Here is a 21,404-nt window from a genome sequence, read left to right as displayed (position 1 = left end):
TACATGGGGACAAGAAGTATCTACAACTGTTTTTTGTTTTATCCTATGAGCCACATTTCCTTTTAGGTGCCCGGAGATGTCCCAGGTATTTGAGGGAACTAGAAATCCATGATGGCATGTTTGCAGGTTCTTTGGCTTTACTGGTGTAAGCCCCTATTTTTTCAAGCACACTGGAGTTATTTTAAAGGATAAGTGCACTTTTTGCGTAGCCCATGAACCAAAAATCTGTTGGTGGGTTGTATACAAAAATCCAAGGCTGGCAGCACATTGCAAGGTAAGTTGGGTGAAAAAATAGGTAACAAATATGTCAACCCTTTAAAAACACCAGTGAAATGGCAAAAAATGACAGTATCCAAATTATTAATAGGTGATGCTTTAAAAACTTTTACAGTTCATCAGCTTAGAGCAGGGGTGTCAAACTCCATTTCATCGTGGGCCGCATCAGCATTATGGTTGCCCTCAAAGGGGTGGTTGTATCTGTAAGACTACATGTCCAGAGCACCCCACCCCCATTACAACAGATGTCATGAATCCCACACCCTCCCTAACATCACTGTGCACCCCCTTTGGGGGCAGAGTTGGAAAGCAGAAAGCGCAGGGTCTGGAGGAGGATCAGAGGAGGAATGGAGTCAGTTACCAGAGTCTGCTGAATGCTGAGACCAGGGGAGGCAGAGATGAGAGGGTGCTGCAGCTGCACTGAGAGGTGCTGGATTTGACAGAGGAGTTCTATTCTCCTCTCTACTGCCAACTGCTAAAACAAGGTGGAGGCAAAGATAAGGGGGTACCTGCAGGAGAGATGCATGGGCCACATGAAATGGCCTGGAGGGCCGGATTCGTCCCGCAGGCCTTGTTTTGGACACCTGTGGTTTAGAGCTTTCCATAAAAGATAGCCCTAGATTAATTCCTCTTACTCTGGTGTGTTTGGCAATACCCAATATATGTTGGCCTGTGTTCATTTACAAATGTAGGTCGGCTAGAAGCTTGATTTGTCCCGTGCACCCATGGACAAACAGTCCCCAATCCACAGTTTACACGGCTACAGCTGCTAGGGTTTGATACCTCAGAACCCAGAAGTGTTTACAGCTGAGTGCTTTTGAGTTAATTCTGTGCAAAGGATATGGAGGAATGGATGTTTCTGAATCTGCTGTCATTCGTTATCCTAGGGGTTTCCCATGAGAAGCGGGAGAGCCTTGGAACCACAGAGGGGACTTCTGCATGGGGACACCTCCTGAGTCATGTAAAAATGATTTAGCGGTTTAACACTAGTACAAAAAAAAGGGGGTCTACGCAGGGGTGACAGAGTATTTTAGATAAAAATTTAGACTTGTCCGGAAATGGGTTTTAACATAACCCTGTGCACCATTTTGACCTTATGAAAGTAAAAGTCCTTTTAAAAGTAAAATTGAAGACTCAGGAAATTTTTATGTCCCATTTAGAGCCAAGAAAACTCTGGAAAGAGATGCAATGGTCGTATAAGATGAGACTCACAATACATCACACTAGACATTAATATATACACTAATAGTAAGTGTTATCAAGCTTTAATGGCGTTTTTATGTCTTTGGAAGCTCTGTCGATCATCGGGTTTCATGCTGGACCAGAGAAGTCTCAGGATAGCAGCAAGGCAATGGCCTGATATATTGCACACGGCATGAGCATACGCTATGGATAATGTAGCCTACTCTTTGTTTATTATGGGAACCCATCTGATAGCGGCTGTAGGGTCCTTGGAGACACAAACAAATATGTCAACACCTCTATAATTCCAGAAAACCTGTGTTGTGGAGATAAGGGTGCTTAGACCACAGTCTATTACATACGCTATACAAGATTGGAGACTCTTGACTTCCAAAGTGTTAGAATGTTGAATGTAACTACAGATCTGTAAACAGATTGAGTCTCTGAAGAATATCAGAGATTGTATTTAGATCATAAGTGACATCTATATTTGTTTAATATCATGAATAACAAGGTAGACCCTATGGATAAAGAGAACAAAAACATGCCAATAAATATAAAATACAATCAGACTTACATTATCTATCTATGTATCTATCATCACAAGTGACACGTTTATTTGTTAAGGTAGGCCAAACCTAAAACCCCTGGAGGGGTAAATATTAATCAAACACCAATTTTATTCTTTATTATTTATTTTTATTTATTTATTTATTTATTTTCTTTCAGACTGTCTTTTAATAGGTTTCGTGAAGCCAAAAAAGAAAGTAAATACAATTCTGTAACCACTTCAGTACAGTATTCAAATTAACTATTTGTATAAAGAAAGGACAATACAAACAAACATTTTAAGAATATCTTGTGACATTTGTTCACTTTAGTTATATCAAGGTGGTACAGCTGTTGATTGCAGCACAGCCAGGCTCTGCACTACATAGTCACACTAAAACAGTATTTTCAAAACAAGAGCTCAAAATAAGATCTAGTAAGACCACGCTGTAGTAGGAGACATACCCATTTACAGGGATGCGAATGCAAAAAGCATCACTCCATTCTGCTGTGCAACACCATTTACTGCTGCATGAATCTGCTCATTTACAAAGCTTCACGTATCTGCAGCCTCAATAGAAAAGTATGAAAGAAAAAGTAAACATAAGTGTACCCCAAAGATAACAACCTTTGAACAGCTGTTCGCATTCTACCAGTGAGGCCGTCAAGATTAACCAAATGTATATAAAAAAAGTGAACACAAGTTGACATACTACACTTTGATTCAGCGAAGCTCCAAAAATCTTTATAAATACAGCCATTGGAAGGACGATCTTGAGTCAGGAAGGTATTTTACTCATGTGAGGCATAGCTGTCATAACCATCTCTGTAGGAGCGATCCCCATAACTTCCTGGACTCCTGCCACTGCCATAATATTCTTGGGATCCACCACCATAGCCACCACTCCTGTTATCAAACCAGCTGCTTCCAAAACCACGATCACCACCACCACGGTCTCGGCCTCCACGGAAGAATCCTCTTCCTCCAGATGAGCCATCTCTATAGGCTCCTCTCCTGTCGCTGGAGGACCTTCCAGCCTGATCAACTCGAATTTGACGGCCATCCATGGACTTTCCATTCATCCCCTCCATGGCATCCTTCACATCGTCACAATTTTCAAAGGTGACGAAACCAAAGCCATGGGATCTCTTGGTCTCCCGATCCTTCACCACAACCACCTCACAGATGTATCCGTATTTACTGAACACTTCTTATAGACTCTGCTTGTTTGTCTCAAAGCTGAGCCCTACAGGTCCAACAAAAACCAGCAATGCAGAGTCTATTTTTTATTTTATATCAAGTATTTGGCGCCAGGATAATTTATTATTTTTTGAAGGCCAAACCTAAAGCCTCTGTGATAATGATGCTGTAATAATTATTTATTTACAGGTACTTATATACAATGCCTTGAAAAAGTACTCATACCCTTTGAAATTTTCCAAATGTCATGTTACAGCCAAAAACATAAATGTATTTTATTGGGATTTTATGGGATAGACCAACACAAAGTGGCCATAAGTGGAAGGAGAATGAGAAATGGTTTTCAAAATTTTTTACAAATAAATACCTGAAAAGTGTGGTGTGCATTTGTATTCAGCCCCCCGGAGTCAATACTTTGTAGAACCACCTTTCGCTGCAATTTAAGCTGCAGGTCTTGTTGAGAATGTCTCTATCAGCTTTGCACATCTAGAGAGGGACATTTTTGCCCATTCTTCTTTGTAATATAGTCCAAGTTCCGCCCCAGTCTGAAGACTTTTGCAGACACTAACAGATTTTCTTCTAAGATTGCCCTGTATTTGGTTCCATCCATCTTCCCAGCAACTTATTTTTGGCAGTAACATGACATAATATGGAAAATTTCAGGGGGTATAAATACTTTTTTAAGTCACTGTAGCGCCATCAATGTAGGCAATGCTTTATATATATTGTACATTCACATCAGTCCCTGACCTCAAGGAGCTTACAATCTAGAGTCCTTAAATCACATTTGTACATACACATACTAGATTTAATTTAGGCAGGGCCAAATAAGCTACCAGCATGTCTTTGAAGAAAAGCGGAATACCCGGAGGAAACCCACAAAGGAATGGGGAGAACATGCAAACTCCAGGCAGGTAGTGCTGTAAATGGAGAAAGGTAGGTGAGCCCAAAAACTAAATAAAAACAGTTCTGACTGTCTGTTTTCCAAGAGCATCTAATGAGCCACCGAAATAGGAATACAAAGTCATGCTAACCTGTTGTAATTATCATTCAGTGCAGGGAGATGTGTCCATAAGATATGTTAGACTTTGCATATGTGCTGACACATCTGCTATAGGTGGCTCCTTTGAACATCACTGTCAAGGTCCTACCTTTTCCCAGAGGTTATGTTACTCCATGTGCTGGCATCCATCTTGGATTTCTGCTGAGCATGGTGGGAAGCTTTTATGCCTTCAGGTCTCTGAGGTCCATCCCCCAGAGGGGTGTGAGTACATATAAGCCTGTGATCCGCACATGCTCTTTGCACTTGTGTCTTGGTCTTGCTACAGCTCTGTGTATACGCTCGTGACTCTTCTGGTATTCTGACTCGGCTTGTGACTAAGACCATTCTCTGTGTTTTCCTTCGATCTGACCCTCCGTTGCTGAACCCGGCCCGTGACCTGTGATTCTCTGTCTACTGTTCTGTACTGTTTTGTCCCGTTGTTGTTGACCCGGCTTGCCTGACTACGCTATTGTCATTCTCACCAGCTACACGCCATTGGCGGCGGCCATTACCACAGCCGGGGTGTCTCGGGGGCCGCGACCTGGTTCCTGGCTGCGTCAAGTCCATCCCCACCATCAGGGGCCCTGGTGAAGGGCAGCCTGGGACTTAGACTCTGCGCCCTGAGGTACTTCGGTCTGTTGGTGGTGGTTGTCGTCAGCCAGTGCGTTACCCTGCCACTAGGCCTACCTGTCCGTTCCACAGCCCTGCCCAGACAATCACATATCTGCACTCTCTGTCCCTTTCCAATGTCCATTAACACTTTCCATTCTACTTTTGCAATATGTAATATATTTGGAGTGTAGTATTTTTCTCTTGTAAAATTGTGTTTTCTGTAGATAGCCCTATTAAACAGCACCCATCTACACTCTCTGTCTCTTTTCAACTGGGCAATAATGCTTTCTGTTCTACTTCTACAACACGTAACATCTTGGAGTGTAGTGATTTTTCTGCTGTTAAAGTAGTTGTAAAGGCTCAAGGTTTTTTTACCTTCATGCACTCTATGCGTGAAGGTAAAAAACCTTCTGTGTGCAGAAGTGCTCTCAGCCCCCTCATTACTTACCTGAGCCCCATTGCGAACCATTAATGTGCACAACAGCCTCGGCTGTCCTGGATCTCTGCTTCCTCGTTGGCTGAGACAGTAAGCGGAAACCATTGGCTCCTGTTGCTGTCAATCACAGCCAGTTAGCCAATGAGGAAATAGAGGGGGCGGGGCCAATGCCCCCATAGTAAGCTGCGTGCTTTGGGACACCCAACAGGAGGGAGAGGCCAGAAGAGCCTGTGGGGGATCCAAGAACACAGTAGGTAAGTATAGCGTGTTTGTTATTTTACAAAAAAAAATAATAATAATTTACTTTAAGTGCAAAAGTGCATGTTATAGATCAGGAGATCTCCAGACTTTCTAAGCAAAGGGCCAGTTTAATTCAGACTTTTGGGGGCCCGGTCTGTGACCAGTTGCAGTAGAAAATGCCCCAGCATCTGTGGGCATAAACAATTCCTCAGGCATGGTGGTCAGTAGGAGCAAAAAAAATTATAAAGCACATGTGGTTAATCGAAGGAGGGATAATGTCTCATCACTGATATCGGTGGGAAGAATAGCATCCAATCATTGGTGTCAGTGGAAGAAATAGTGCCCCCTCATTGGTGTCAGTGGGAAGGATAATGTCCAACTACTGGTGTCAGTGGAAGGAAGGGTGCCTAAACGTTGTTGACAGTGGGAGGAATAATGCCTCATATGTTTGCGAGGAATAGTGACCCACAGGCCAGAGAAAGGCTAGCAAAGGGCCTGCGGGTCGCAGTTTGGAGACCACTGTCATAGATGAAGCAATGATGTCATTGCTTTAACATATAATATATTTTGGATGCCATGCATGGAAGGATTGGGTTGTAAAGCTGAGGGACATTTGCTTTGCGGGCTATTACTAATAAGATACATTTGGGTGGTGGCTAGGGCCAGCACCAGGACAAAGCAGCTTAGGCAGCTGCCTAAAGGTGCCAGTATGGGGTGGGCAGTAAAAGCGGGATCCTCAGCCACTCGCTGGGGATTTGGATTTTTAAAATAACTTTCCCGCCAGCAGGCAAACTAAAACTTCCATGCTGCACCCCATAGGAGAGAGATCGCAGCATGGAAGTTTTAGTATGTTTGCTGTTTAGTAGGCTGCTGTGAGAGTGAGATAGCCAGAGAGAGCAGTAGGCTTGGGGAAGATGAATGTATACCGCTGCCAGAGCAGATCCAATGATGTAGAGGTGGGCAGAGCGGTGGGCAGATCCCCATGTGTGCCAGGAGGGGGCAGGGCACACTGTCAGGCAGGATGGAGATGTGCACCCAGCTGGAGGAGTCAGTCCGGGGGGCTGCGGGCGGAGTAGGAGGTCAGGATGGATGAAGCTCAAAAGACATGCTGGTAGGTTAATTGGATCCTGTTTAAATTGGCCCTAGTATGTGTATGTATGAATGTGAGTTAGGGACCTTAGATTGCATCTTCACCTGAACAGAAAAAATCCTTGCACTGGCCCTAGTGGTGGCCCTTGGTGGTGATACTTCACCATGCAGACATCAGCCAAATCAGAGTCCATAGTCAGTGACAGATGGAGGCTATCTGCTTCCCATTCAGACCTGCGAACACAGCTAGGCATGTGCTATTCATTTAGTTACGAATTGAAATTCGGACAACATTTTCGGATATATCCGAGTCCTCAAATCACAATAGTAAAGGATTTCAATGAATCCAAAATAAATTATAACAAAAACAACAAATTAATTTGTATTCATTTGTTTATTTATTTGCGACTTCAGAGGGTTTTGTAAGTTCTATAATATGTTTTACACATTGTTTTGTTATGATTGGCCAAAGTCAAGAAAAACGTCAAAGTCGCAAGCAAGTAGCAAGTCACATGCAAGTCACTAAAATAACATAAGGACATAACGAATGAATGTGAATCTTCTGAAATAACTTCCCAAAAATAGATTCAGAACAACAAATATATGACAGGAATCCAAATATATAAAACAAATTCTGAAAAGGAATCATTCTAACGAATATGACAAAACGAAAAGATTGACCTAAAATGTTTCTAAATCCTTAATGTTTTTCAATTTAATGCATTGTATGCATTAAGGTAAAAAACCTTCTGTGCTGCAGCTGCCCCCCCAGCCCCCCTCTTCGTACTTGAGCCCGATCCAATCCAGTGATGTGCAAGAGAGCAGCAGCTCTAGCCACTGTCTGCCTGCTTATTGGGCAGATTGATAGTTGGGGGAGCCATTGGCTTCTGCTTCTGTCAATCATATGATGTGACATGGGGGCGAGAAGGCGGGGGTGAGCCAACCGCTCTGTATCAATGGACGCAGACAGGGCGGGTTGGGAGCGATCTCGCATGGTGCCCCCATAGAAAGTAGCTTTCCATGGGAGCATCCACCAAAGAGGAAGGGCCTGGAGCACTGGCAGGGAACCCTAGAAGTGGAGAATCGGGGCAGCTCTGTGCAAAAGCATTGCACGGAGCAGGTAAGTATAGACACATTTGGTATTTTACTAAAAAACATTCTAAGATTTGATATCACTTTAATAAATAAATCTGAAACGAAACACTTCTCTAATCACAGCCTATGGCAGAGGGAAGTACCATGATTTGTCCTCCAATATAAATTATATTTTATATACTTGACACTTGCTGACAAGTGTGGAGAAAATGAGAGCACCAAAATTATAGTATCCAGTATTTCAATATTTTCCCTAACAGGAGGTTAAGAAAAAAATCCATTGTGTTTCAGGGGCCTAATACTTCCTCAGGGCCTGGATGCTAAAAGTAAATAGGAAGGACACTGGATTACAAACTGTAAAATAAGGGATAGGGTTTCTCTAATTCGAGTCACCAGTCGGATCAAGCTAATTCCAATTATCTATGTTACAATTTTTTGTTCAATGTTCTTTCTATCTGCTTCCAAGCCCTGATCAAGAGATGACATCGAGCCCCTGAAAAGTGTTGAATTTTTCCTGTGCCTTGAAAAATAAAGATTTACTGGACTAGAATTGGGATGCTCTCACTCTCTCCAAACTTCTTAGACTACTCCTGGAACCCATAAGGATACCTCAAAGAGAGCTCCTTGAAAGCTCCTTGAAAATTTAGATCTAAAGTTATAACCTGTTTAGGGTTCAACCAGTGGCGGACTGACCATTCGAGCACTCGGGCACTGCCCGAGGGCCTGGGGTCAGTAGGGGGCCCCATGAAATGCCCCTGGTACCTTTTTATAGGCTTTTTTGGCTGTGGTTTGAGTGTGGGTGAGGACACAGGGGCCCCATGATCCCCTATTGCCCCATGAGTTGTCAGTCCGCCCCTGGATTCAACAACCTACCAATGCACCTATGGTCGAATTGTAGTAGAACTGGGAACCTTTGGCTTGGGGGAGAACAAATACAGCCAACCAGCCAATTCATGGTGGGAACATTTTTTGGGCTAAAGAAAGTGTAACATGCTCATTGTGTCATTTAACACCGGCGGGAGGGAACATCCTTAGCCACCCAATGAATGACCACAACCTTATCTGTGAAAATAAATAGTTCATCAGTATCAGTTCCTGCAAATAAGTTGAAAAGCTCAGCATGACAGATCTGACCTAGGATAGGCACCATCCATCTACTCTAAATATAACTTAGATATTTGACTGCATTTAAAGAGCAGCAATGCCTCTTCCGTACAATCCGCCATATATTTAGTCAGCAGAGTCTCCTGAAATATGTTACATAAGTTTGACATCTGTGATGTCATGAGTCATACTTGGAAAACAAAGTTATGAATGATGCCACATGACTCAGTATGAAAGTGTTTATTATGGAATTCATATCTGTCGCTGAAATTAAAAAGGACAAAGGGAGGGCAAAGCGCACTTTCCAATTTGGTTTTTAGTTTGTTGAAAGTGAAATTTCAAAACCTTTTTTTTATAGTTTTGGATAGATTGAGGAAAAAGTAGAACAACTTGTGGGTTTTTATTGCTGTGTGCGTCCTTGCTGGGGAGAATTACCCCCACTTTCCCTCCTTCATTGTAGGCCCTGGGAGAGAAGGAATGGTATATTTTATAAAGGAATACAGCCAACAACAAAAGAAAGTGAGCAGCATTATAATCTTTGAATGTCTAACTTTATCAATTGTAAATCAATTTATATATTATTATTATTATTATTATTATTCAGCATTTATAAAGCGCCAATAGTTCGCTCAGCGCTGTACATTACAAAGGGGGACAGAACATGTGACAGAACAATACCAATACAATGCAAAACATGAGGGGATCGAGGGCCCTGCTCTTTCAAGCTTACAATCTAGGAGGGAGGGGATGGTGGCACAGGAGGAGATAGCTGTGGGGGATGGAGTGGTAGGAAGAGTGGAGGAGGTCGGCAAGTTAGCAGGGGGCGGGGTAGGCTTCCCTGAAGAGATGGGTTTTCAGGGTGCGCCTAAAGGAGAGGAGAGTAGGTGATAATCTGATGGGTTGGGGCAGGGAGTTCCAGAGGATGGGTGACACCCTGGAGAAGTCCTGGAGGCGGGCATGGGAGGAGGAGACCAGGGAACTAGAGAGAAGGAGGTCTTGTGAGGAGCGGAGTGTGCGTGCTGGGCGGTACTTGGATATTAGGTCAGTGATGTAGTTCGAGGCAGTATGGTGGACAGCTTTGTACGTCAGTGTTAGGATTTTGAATTTGATCCGTTGCGCAATCGGAAGCCAGTGGAGGGATTGGCAGAGGGGGGTGGCGGAAACGGAGCGGTTGGAAAGGTGAATGAGTCTGGCAGCCGTATTCAGGATGGACTGAAGCGGGGATAGCCAGCGGCGAGGCAGGCCAGTGAGGAGGGAGTTGCAGTAGTCGAGTCGCGATATGATGAGGGAGTGGATGAGCTGTTTAGTGGTTTCTGGAGTTAGGAACGTGCGGATTTTGGCGATGTTGCGGAGGTGGAGTCTGCACGAGTTTGTTAAAGAGTGGACTTGGGGCTGGAAGGATAGGTTGGAGTCCAAAATGACACCAAGTACTCTGGCCTGCGGGGCGGGTTTGATGGTGGCGTTGTTGGACATGATGGAGAAGTCAATGGGGGGTGGTGTCCGGGCTGGAGGGAAGACAAGAAACTCGGTTTTGGAGAGGTTCAGTTTAAGGAAGTGGAGCGACATCCAGTCTGATATGTCGCTCAACAGGTGTGTGTTTCGGGCGGAGACCGAGGGGGTGAGGTGGGGGGTTGAGAGATAGATTTGTGTGTCGTCGGCATAGAGGTGGTAGTTGAAGCCGTGAGAGTGTATGAGTTGGCCAAGGGAGGAGGTGTAGATGGAGAAGAGAAGGGGCCCGAGGACAGAGCCTTGAGGGACCCCAACAGAGAGGGGGAGTGAGAGGGAGGTGGTAGCATTATAGGCAACGCTGAAAGAGCGTTGTGACAGGTAGGATGAGAGCCAGGAGAGAGCAGAATCTCTGAGGCCGAGGGAGTGTAGTTTTTTGAGGAGGAGGGGGTGGTCGACTGTGTCAAAGGCCGCAGAGAGGTCAAGGAGTAGGAGCACTGAATAGTGGCCATTAGCTTTGGCGGTTAGCAGGTCGTTGGAGAGTTTGAGTAAGGCAGTTTCGGTGGAGTGTAGGGGGCGGAAGCCGGACTGTAGGGGATCGAGGAGGTTGTTGTCGTTGAGGTGAGAGCATAGGCGGGCGTAGACTAGGCGCTCGAGGAGTTTAGATGTAAATGGGAGCAGGGAGATGGGTCTGAGGTTGTTCGGGTCATTGGGGTCCAGGGAGGGCTTTTTAAGTATGGGGGTGATGTGTGCATGTTTCAGAGGGGAAGGGAAAGTGCCGGAGGAGAGGGAGAGATTGAAGATGTGGGTGAGGGAGCGTAGGATGGAGGGGGAGGGAGGTTGTAGGAGTTGTGTGGGGATAGGGTCAAGGGGGCAGGTGGTGAGGCGGGCATCAGAGAGGATCTTGGAGACTTCTTCGATGGTAGTAAGGTCAAAGGTGAGGAGTGTTGGGGGAGCTTCAGTATGAGGAATGTAGGGTGGGGTGGGAGAGGAGGTCAGAGCAGTGGTGGGGCCATGGGAGAGGGGTGTAGAGGGGGTAGCTGAGTGAGGGGGAAGGGGGTTGGAGGGAGTTTGAGCAGCGACGAAGTCCCTGTGGGTTATGTCGAGGGGGAGGGGGGATGAGGGGGTAGCTGTGTGAGAGGGGACGGGTTGAGAAGGCGTGTGAGTTGCGGCAATGTCCTTGCGAATTGTGTCAATCTTGTTTTTGAAGTGATTGGCAATCTCAAGGGCAGTGAGTGAGGTGCTGGGTGGAGGTGGGGGTGGCGAGAGTAGAGAGTTGAAGGTGGAGAAGAGTCGGCGAGGATTGGAGGAGAGGGCCTTGATGAGGGTCAGGAAGTAGGCTTGTTTGGCAGTATGGAGGAAGGAGGTGTAGGTGTGGAAGGCAGATTTGTATCGGGTGAAGGCTTGTTGGGATTTGGTTTTGCGCCATAGTCGCTCCAGGGCACGACTGTGTCGTTTGAGGGTTTTGGTGTGATCAGTCTGCCAGGGCTGGAGCGGTCTGGGTCTGATGTTGCGTGTGGTTAAAGGCGCTAGTGAGTCAAGGGCTGTTGACAGCGCATTGTTGTAGGCGGTCATAGCCAAGTCGGGGCAGGACAGGGGGAGGATGCGGTCATGGAGTTGATCAACTGCGGAGTGGAGGGAGGCAGGGTTAAGGTTGCGGAGGTTACGGCTGGTAGTAGTGTGACATTTGGAAGGGTAGGCATTGGAGGATGAGGAGATAGAGAAAGTAATCAGGTTGTGGTCAGAGAGAGGGAAGGGGGTGTTAGTGAGGTTGTGGGGAGCGCAGCGGTTGGAGAAGACAAGATCAAGGATATTACCGTCGGAGTGGGTGGTGGATTGTATGCACTGTGCAAGTGCAAAGGAGGAGGTTAAGTGGAGGAGACGGGCTGTGTCCGGGTTGTCGAGGTTGACAGGGATGTTGAAATCCCCAAGGATGATGGTGGGTAGCTCAGAGGAGAGGAAGAAGGGTAGCCAGGAGGAGAAATCTTACCTTGCTTGCACAGGCAGCAAGACATGAATTGCAGCAAAATCTCCCTGCATGGGGATACATGCAAGGATAGAGACTCAACGGAGGTTGTAACCATGAAAATTAGATGTTTTTTTTTAAAGTTCTACTTAAAATTGACTTTTCAGTAATGTCAGTCTACCAGAATAAATTCCTGATGTGACATTTTCCAGAAGTGCTACAGCATTCATCATTGAACAGTAGAGGTGCTTAAAATGATTAGTTTTATTCCAAAAATAAAAAAAAATGGTTCCTGTAATGGAGTATAAAGTATTAACTTGGGTTCAATTTCAATTTGTTAGTGTATCTGCTAATACATTTAACACCTCCCTCCCCTCAGACTGACAATGCTGTGGTCTGCTGTGCCCCCTGTGATCATTCATCCAGAGTGGGTTCACTATAGTACAGGAGGTGTGTTACTGGCCAGATCACTGGGTTAAAACAGAAGGGGAAACAAGCCTAAAAAAAAAAAACGAATGCAGCCACCGCATCTAATGATTGTAAGCTGCAATGTGTTATATTTTGGTTTTGGGTTTAATACGGCTTTAAATATTTGATTGGAAAAGAGCTACAAATAAAAGGTTTAGGGATTTTTTCTCAAAAGTGTTTTGTGCTGCTACTCTTCAATTTAAAGGGAAAGCTCCAGGGCAACATTTCCATCACTGGAACCTCTAGACACACAGCCTTTGGTGTCCAATGCAAAAGCTCTCTGCCAGGATCACGTCTTTAAAGATGAGTTCCAAGTATTGTATATTTTTACATAGTTACCATGGACCAGCTTGGACCAATGTAACTATGTATATACTATAATTGGCTGATTCCCCTGGAAGCTGGAAATCACTGCAATAGACTCCGCTACTCCAGTGTTCTCCACTTGCTTCCATGCCCCATTCTGGTGAAGAGGCAGGGCAGTGGTGATCACTGGATTAGCAGTGTCTACTTCAGTGATTTCCAGCTTCCAGGGGCATCGGCCAGATACGTCCTATATGTAGGTACATTAGTCCAAACTGGACCAATGTAACTATGTAAAAATATACCATACCTGGAATACATTCTAAACCAGGGGCGGACTGACAACTCATGGGGCCCCCGGGCAATAGGGGATCATGGGACCCCTGTGTCCTTCCCCAAACTCAAAAAAGCCTATGAAAAAGGTACCAGGGGCATCTCATGGGGCCCCCTTCTGACCCCGGGCCCTCGGGCAGTGCCCGAGTTTCCAAATGGTCAGTCCGCCCCTGTTCTAAACTAGTCGAGCTATATGGACACATCTGGCACATCCAGAGTTCAAGGGGTTAAAATAAGCTCACCTCCACTACTTGTTTCTGTTTTGTACTGCCGTTTCTGAGCTTTATTATTATCACTTCTGTGACTACTTTTATGGGACTCTCGCAGACTAAAGCATCATGTTCCCTGGTTTCTGGTCCCCCCCGCCCCTTCCGGGAGCCTGGGACCACAACAGAGGGTTTCTTTCACATACCTGGTGGAGATCGAGCTGGAGAATGGGCTTCTCTTGCACCTCTTGTCCAACAGCCCTGGAAGGGATAACAGGGAGTGTGAGGACATGAGGGCCGGTGTAAAAGGTAGCGCAAGCTGGGGTTTGCAGGAAGCAGATGACCTTAGATCACAGGCAGGTACCAGGAACTGGAACACAGTGACACTTGCTTGGCAGACAGGAGTGTAGCCAGGACACAACCCAAAAGGTCATCAACAACCAGGCAGCAAGCTACAGGAATGCAAGACAGGAGCAGAGTCAAGCCGAGGTCACAGTAGGCAGGCAGAAATCAAAAGACAGGTTAGGGGCAAGCCAAGTCATACCCAAGTGAGCAGGTATGACAGGGCAAAGAATAGGTAAAGCAGGAGCTAGCTGAAGACCACTCAGCAATCCATGTCAGAGTCCAGCTTAAGTTGGCCATTTGGCGCCAGTGCCCATACTGCACATACACATGCGCATATGTTTTCTGCACACGCTAATATGTTTGCATAGATGTGACAATGCCTGTTTTGCATTGACCTTTTGCTCAGAATTTTGAGCATGAACATAAGTATGAGAATGTGCAAGCCTTCTCGTTCCAACATGTACTGAGCTTCTTTTACAGTTTCAGTATAATGAGCAGGAGGACAACGGACAACATCCGCTCCCCAATCTTCTCTGCAGACAGTGAACCTAGAAATGCTCAGCTGTGCGTACGTCCTGTTCACAGCTTATGAAATCCAGAATGAAATGCTGGGAAAATAGCTGATCAAGCATAGTCCTAGAAGGCAGGGAATATATTAGGAATCCAATAGAGCTCTGATATCTGACTAAAATGAACCTGTCACCTGCCCAATCCTATCACAGCAGAGCTTGTTAGCCTCCTAGAGATAGAAATAAAGTCAAAGTGGTTGTAAAGGCTCAAGGTTTTTTACCTTCAGGCATTCATGCATTGCCTGAGGCCAATGGCTCCTGCTGCTGCCAATCACAGTCAGTGAGCCAATATGAAGAGAGGGGGGTGGGGCCAAGCCATGGCTCAGTGTGTGAATAGACATACGGAGCAGCGGGTGCCCCCAGAGCAAGCTGCTTGCTGTGGGGGGCACCCGACAGGAGGGAGGGGCCAGGAGCATCGGAGGGACCCAAGAAGAGGAGGATCTGGACTGCTCTGTTCAAAACCACTGCACACAGCAGGTACGTATAGACATGTTTGTCATTTTTAATTAAAAAAAATGCAAGCCTTTAATATCATTTTAAGTGAAAAAGTAAAAAAAATATATATATATATATATATATATACAGTGGGGATCGAAAGTTTGGACACCCCAGCTAAAAATGTGTATTAATGTGCATAAAGAAGCCAAGGAAATATGGAAAAAGCTCCAAAAGGCATCAAATTACAGATTAGACATTCTTATAATATGTCAACAAAAGTTAAATTTAATTTCCATCATTTACACTTTCAAAATAACAGAAAACAAAAAAATGGCGTCTGCAAAAGTTTGGGCACCCTGCAGAGTTAATATCTTGTACTGCCCCCTTTGGCAAGTATCACAGCTTGTAAACGCTTTTTGTAGCCAGCCAAGAGTCTTTCAATTCTTGTTTGAGGTATCTTTGCCCATTCTTCCTTACAAAAGTCTTCCAGTTCTTTGAGATTTCTGGGCTGTCTGTCACGCACTGCTCTTTTAAGGTCTATCCATAGATTTTCAATTATGTTGAGGTCAGGAGATTGTGAAGGCCATGGCAAAACCTTCAGTTTATGCCTCTTGATGTAATCTCCCGTGGATTTCGAGGTGTGTTTAGGATCATTATCCATTTCTAGAAGCCATCCTCTCTTTAACTTCAGCTTTTTCAAAGATGGCATCAAGTTACCATCCATAAATTTGCTGAAATTTTATTGTATCCATTTTTCCTTCTACTCGTGAGATGTTCCCTGTGCCACTGGCTGCAACACAGCCCCAAAGCATGATTGATCCAACCCCATGCTTAACAGTTGGACAGAGGTTCTTTTCATTAAATTCTGTGCCCCTTCTTCTCCAAACGTACCTTTGCTCATTCCAGCCAAAAAATTCAATTTTAACCTCATCTGTCCACAGAACTTGTTTCCAAAATGCATCAGGCTTGTCTATATGTTCATTTGCAAAGTTGAAACGATGATTTTTGTGGTGAGGACGTAGAAGAGGTTTTCTTCTGATGACTCTTCCATGAAGACCATATTTGTACAAGTATCTCTTTATAGTGGAATAGTGTACCACAACTCCAGTGTCTGCCAGATCTTTCTGGAGGGATCGTGCAGTCAAACGTGGGTTTTGAATTGTTTTTCTCACAATCCTGCGAGCTGTTCTGTCTGATATTTTTCTTGGTCTTCCAGATCTTGCTTTAACTTCCACTGTTCCTGATGACTGCCATTTCTTAATTAAATTCCGAACAGAGGATATTGACATCTGAAAACGCTTTGCTATCTTCTTATAGCCTTCTCCAGCTTTGTGAGCGTCAACTATTTTCAGTTTCAGTTTTCTAGACAACTGCTTAGAAGAACCCATGGTGGTGATTGTTGGGGCAAGGTCAGATGAGTCTGGGCATTGAAAACCTTTGAGATTGACATCACCTGGTCTTCCCAGACGATGATTGAGAACAATCCATGACACTGGCAGGTCTCAGCTTTGCAAAGGGGGCAGTGCATGCTATAAATTCTGCAGGGTGCCCAAACTTTTGCAGACGCCATTTTTTTGTTTTCTGTTATTTTGAAAGTGTAAATGATGGAAATAAAATCTAACTTTTGTTGACATATTATAAGAATGTCTAATCTGTAATTTGATGCCTTTTGGAGATTTTTCCATCTTTCCTTGGCTTCTTTATGCACATTAATACAAATTTTTAGCTGGGGTGCCCAAACTTTCGATCCCCACTGTATATATAAAATAAAATAAATAAAATATTTTTAAAATTACATACACATTAAGGGTGGTCCACATTCCACTGTTATAGCTGTCATGAATTTTGTAAAAGATTGGTTAAGTGTCCATAATGTTGTACAGGTAGTAGCATGCCCAAACCCCAAAATATCAACCAGCATTGTAGAAAATCTTGTAGCTGAAGACTGAGCTTTGCCATTTCTATTTGAAAAGGCAAAATCTTCAACATACACTGTATGTTTATTTAGGGATGAGGAGAGTGATTGATTTTGACACATTTACTGATGGACAAATTTGGCCGAAGCGGAAAAGTTTTGCACATTGAGCTGCTTAGGCAGAATTTGTTTTTGCTCCTACTCTTTTTTGAGTTTTCTTGAGAGGGTGTGTGCTTTGGGTAGTTTAGTTGATTTAGTGTTATTTGCATTTGCGTTTTTACTTTTACTTGCTTTCGGTTATTGGATTGTGATTTGTGTACTGTTGCTTTGTGCTTTCCGTCTCTAAAAAAAAAAAATTATTTTAAAAAAAATTGCAAGATAATCAGTCTAATGAAGGACAATTTTTTGTCAGAAGAACATTTAAGAAGATATATATATATATATATATATATATATATATATATATATATATATAAAGATTTGACAAAATCCTCAGATTTTCATCATAGAAACGCTGTGTTACCAATGGCTAATTTCAATAATTTTGAGAAGCAGCAGGAGGTGTGAGCTGTGCGTTCTGCCCAGCTGAGTTTTTAAAGCCTTGGAGACAGCTACAGGCTCTACCAGGACCTTGTAGGACTTGAACAATGAATAATGAACTTATAGTTCCCTTTGTTGAAAGGGTAATGTTTTCATTTTCATTCATTAAAAAAGAAAAGTCTTAAAAATGTCCCAGATTGTTGACTTGGAAAGCCTTGTCTATGGGAACAAGGGTTTCAGAACCACTCTGCACATCTATTGCTCAGCGTATCGTGAAGCAAAATAAATAAATATGGTATTATTCTTTCACAATCTAGATGGAGAGCTGCATGCCTCTACATTGACTTCTGTGAGAAAGGCTGATAAGCTTGGTCACTTCATTCTTTGCAGGAGTTCACCATGGAGAAGAGTAATAGCAACCAAATGTGATGTATTTGGCTTATGTTGGCCTTCAAGGTATGGACTTCAATCTGTCAAGTTAGGGAACATTTCACAATTATGACCTAAACATCACCAGTAAAGCTATGTTTTAATCTAGGGGATGTCTCAGGATACATGAGATTCCAAGTACAGACCAACCATGTGGTATTATACAAGATTGGACCCTTGGCACCACTGCAGAATTAGTTGAAAGCTTGAAGGTACATCCTTGTTTAATTTAACCAGCTGCTAATCAGGTCCACTCACAACAGTCTCAAGGTGGTATATTCCAACTTACCAATTGCTAAATCATACGCCTGATATAAATTTTCAATTGAACAGTAGCCAACAAGGCAACTGTCAGTGCTTGGCTTTCCTGTTGGAACGCCCAGTATGCTGTACATAGTTTGTGTCATGAAAGTTAGAGGGAGGCACAAATAGAGTGTCTGTGCCATTTGTACAATTACTTTGTATGTAGAGGAAGCAATTCTATCTTTGTTCCTATTGCTAAGGGGAGATGATGAGCCTCAAGTTTTGGTGGAGGATGTGTAATTATTGTCATGGAAGTACACTATGTTATATGAGCCAACTATTATTGAGCTGCTATTGAGGTGCTTCAATCAAGGTTATCTCTTGTAACACCGTTCCGATTGTCACTGTAGGTTCTTCTCTTGACTAACCCATGTCTGCTCATTGCCCATGTATACAAAGCAAGGTGGCCACATGCCCATCTTCCATTTTGCATCAAAACCTTATTAGTTGAGTGACTATTTACTTGTGGTCAAGGCTAGAATAGTGAATAATGAATGGTTCTTTCACCCAGCCACTGGAGCCCTTACTTTCCATTGTAGTGGGCCAAAACTGTAAGTATTCTTTCCAGCAGAGCAAGTTTTGGGTGCAGCTAGCCCAGCCTAAAAGATGATTCTGGCATTGTAGAGACCAATTATACTTTTGTCCCACGGCATCATTCCCCTAACTGCCTTAAATAGTCCCACCTTTTTTTTTTAAAGTCAATCTTTATTATGACAGACTCTAAAGTGCCCTCCAGGTGGCCCTGTTTTAAAAGCTGTCCAAACATGGCCAGGAAGAAAGGAAGGAAGGAGGGAATAAAGGAAGGGAGGAAAGAAGAAACTAATGTAGGAAAAAAAAGAGGAGGAGTATAAAGGGAGGAAGAGAATATATTTTTTTTAAAGTTATCCTTTTTATTAATTTAAAAAAAAAAAACTTATTGAAAATGAACTGATAAGGGGCCATTTGGACTCTTCATGATCCTGGAGCCTGGCCAGAGAGGGAGGTGGCAATGGGGATTCCTTTTTAGTGGGCACATATTGCCAACATGAAAATATGTTGCAAGAGAGATACAATACTAGGAGGAGTATTATCTGGTACGCAATGCTTGCCTTGTGCCCAGAGCAGTGAGACTCGTGGCCAGGTATAGAATTTTCAACAACTAGGCAGTCAATCAACCCAGATAGGAGCTGATTGGAGTAAAATGACCAACACATATTTTGTAAAAATCAGTGATTTTCAATCACAGTGTTGCCTGGATTACCTCGGGTTGCCTCAAGAACGGGACCCAGTTTGCCCTAGTTCTGAGTTGTCATAGTGTGGGTGGCCTGGCCACCAACACCATAACAACTAATGATGTTCTAGGACAGGGGTGGGCAAACTTTTTGACTTGAGGGCCGCAATGGGTTCATATATTGGACCCGGGGGCCAGACCAAGAGTAGATGAATGATGTGTATGTGTCATCCATAGTAAGTATAGTAATATTCCCCCATAGTAAGCATAGTAATTAATCCCCCATATAGTAATTCACCCCCCTTAGTAATTCATCCCCCATAGTAATTCATCCCCCATATAGTAATTCATCCCCCATATAGTAATTCACCCCCCATAGTAATTCATCCCCCATAGTAATTAATCCCCCATATAGTAATTCATCCCGCATAGTAATTCATCCCCCATATAGTAATTCATCCCCCATAGTAATTCATCCCCCCTATAGTAATTCATCCCCCATATAGTAATTCATCCCCCATATAGTAATTCATCCCCCATAGTAATTCATCCCCCATAGTAATTCATCCCCCATATAGTAATTCATCCCCCATATAGTAATTCATCCCCCATAGTAATTCATCCCCCATATAGTAATTCATCCCCCATAGTAATTCATCCCCCATAGTAATTCATCCCCCATATAGTAATTCATTCCCCATATAGTAATTCATTCCCCATATTAATTCATCCCCCATATTAAGTCCCCAAGTCCCCCCTGTGTCAGTTCACTTACCTTTGCTCCGCGCGTTCCTCTCGCCGTGTTCCCGCGCCGTTCCGGTGTAGCACGAAAATCTGTCTCCTATGAGGATCTGTCCCCCTCGACGTATCTCCGCATGTGCCAGTTTCAGGCATTAGCAGCCGATCGGCGATCTCCGGCACATGCGCAGATACGTCGAGGGGGACAGATCCTTATAGGAGACAGATTTTCATGCTACACCGGTCTTCAGGGCGGACTGTGAGAGGAGCCCAGCGGGAGCCTAGCTCCGCGGGCTGGATTAAAAGGTCCGCCGGGTCGTAGTTTGCCCATTGCTGTTCTAGGACCAGGTTGAACAGCAATATTCATTACTAGGATGATGGCGGCAGGCATCACCTGCCCCATTGGTTATGTATGACTCTGTAGACGGCATACAGGGCCTCTTCCAGCATTAAGGAAAACATGGCAGTCTGTCTCCTCCAGATCTTCTCCATCTTGTGCCCTCTTCTATGCTGCTGAAGCCAGAAAGTGGGGATCTTATGTGAAGAGGAAACACTGATTGGGGGGCTCTGAGATGGGAGGGGACCTATGTGACTGGGGGTGCTCTGTGACGGGGGGACTCTGATGTGATGGGAGGACTCATGTATAGAGCCTCTAATATGTAGCGGTGAATCTTAGGACTCTCCCAGGGGCGGACTGACAACTCATGGGGCCCCCGGGCAATAGTGGATCATGGGGCCCCTGTGTCCTTGCCCAAACTCAAAAAAGCCTATGAAAAAGGTACTAGGGGCATCTCATGGGGCCCCCTACTGACCCCGGGCCCTCAGGCAGTGCCCGAGTTTCCAAATGATCAGTCCACCCCAGGGGCGGACTGACAACTCATGGGGCCCTCGGGCAATAGGGGATCATGGGGCCCCTGTGTCCTTGCCCAAACTCAAAAAAGCCTATGAAGAAGGTACCAGGGGCATCTCATGGGGCCCCCTACTGACCACGGGCCCTCGGGCGATGCCCGAGTTTCCAAATGGTCAGTCCGCCCCTGGACTCTCCTGTATTTCATCAAATTGGTTGTGTGCATAATCAAAGGCTTACCATTGATAAGGAACATTTAAATTTTTTACAATTTTGAATGGGTTGCCTTGGTATACCTTTAAAGGGTACCACAACTAAAAAAAGGGTTGAGAAAGGCTGGTAAATAATACTTTCTAATTTAAATTCAAAATGTATTAGTTCTAGTTCTGATTTAATTTTAGTTTTTGTATTGCAAAGGTTTCCAGAATGAAACTCTTTTTTTAATTTCGTATCCAGAAAACATCAGAATATCAATAGCTAACAGCACTAGTAAAGTCTGCCATTATATCACAACTTGGCTGT

The 21,404-nt window shown here is 44.2% G+C and overlaps 1 pseudogene; it reads right to left on the bottom strand.

Moving 5' to 3' along the window:
* Positions 1–2,553: 2,553 nt before the first annotated feature.
* Positions 2,554–20,527, bottom strand: LOC149461610 (cold-inducible RNA-binding protein A-like; annotated as a pseudogene).
* Positions 20,528–21,404: the final 877 nt, after the last annotated feature.

This window comes from Staurois parvus, unplaced genomic scaffold (assembly GCF_062004578.1).
Source record: "Staurois parvus isolate SC_StPar_1 unplaced genomic scaffold, SC_StPar_1.0 ptg000196l, whole genome shotgun sequence".
NCBI classification, from domain to species: Eukaryota; Metazoa; Chordata; class Amphibia; order Anura; family Ranidae; genus Staurois; species Staurois parvus.
Note: the sequence above shows the minus strand (reverse complement) of the source record. Positions and strands in the feature narration are given on the sequence as shown.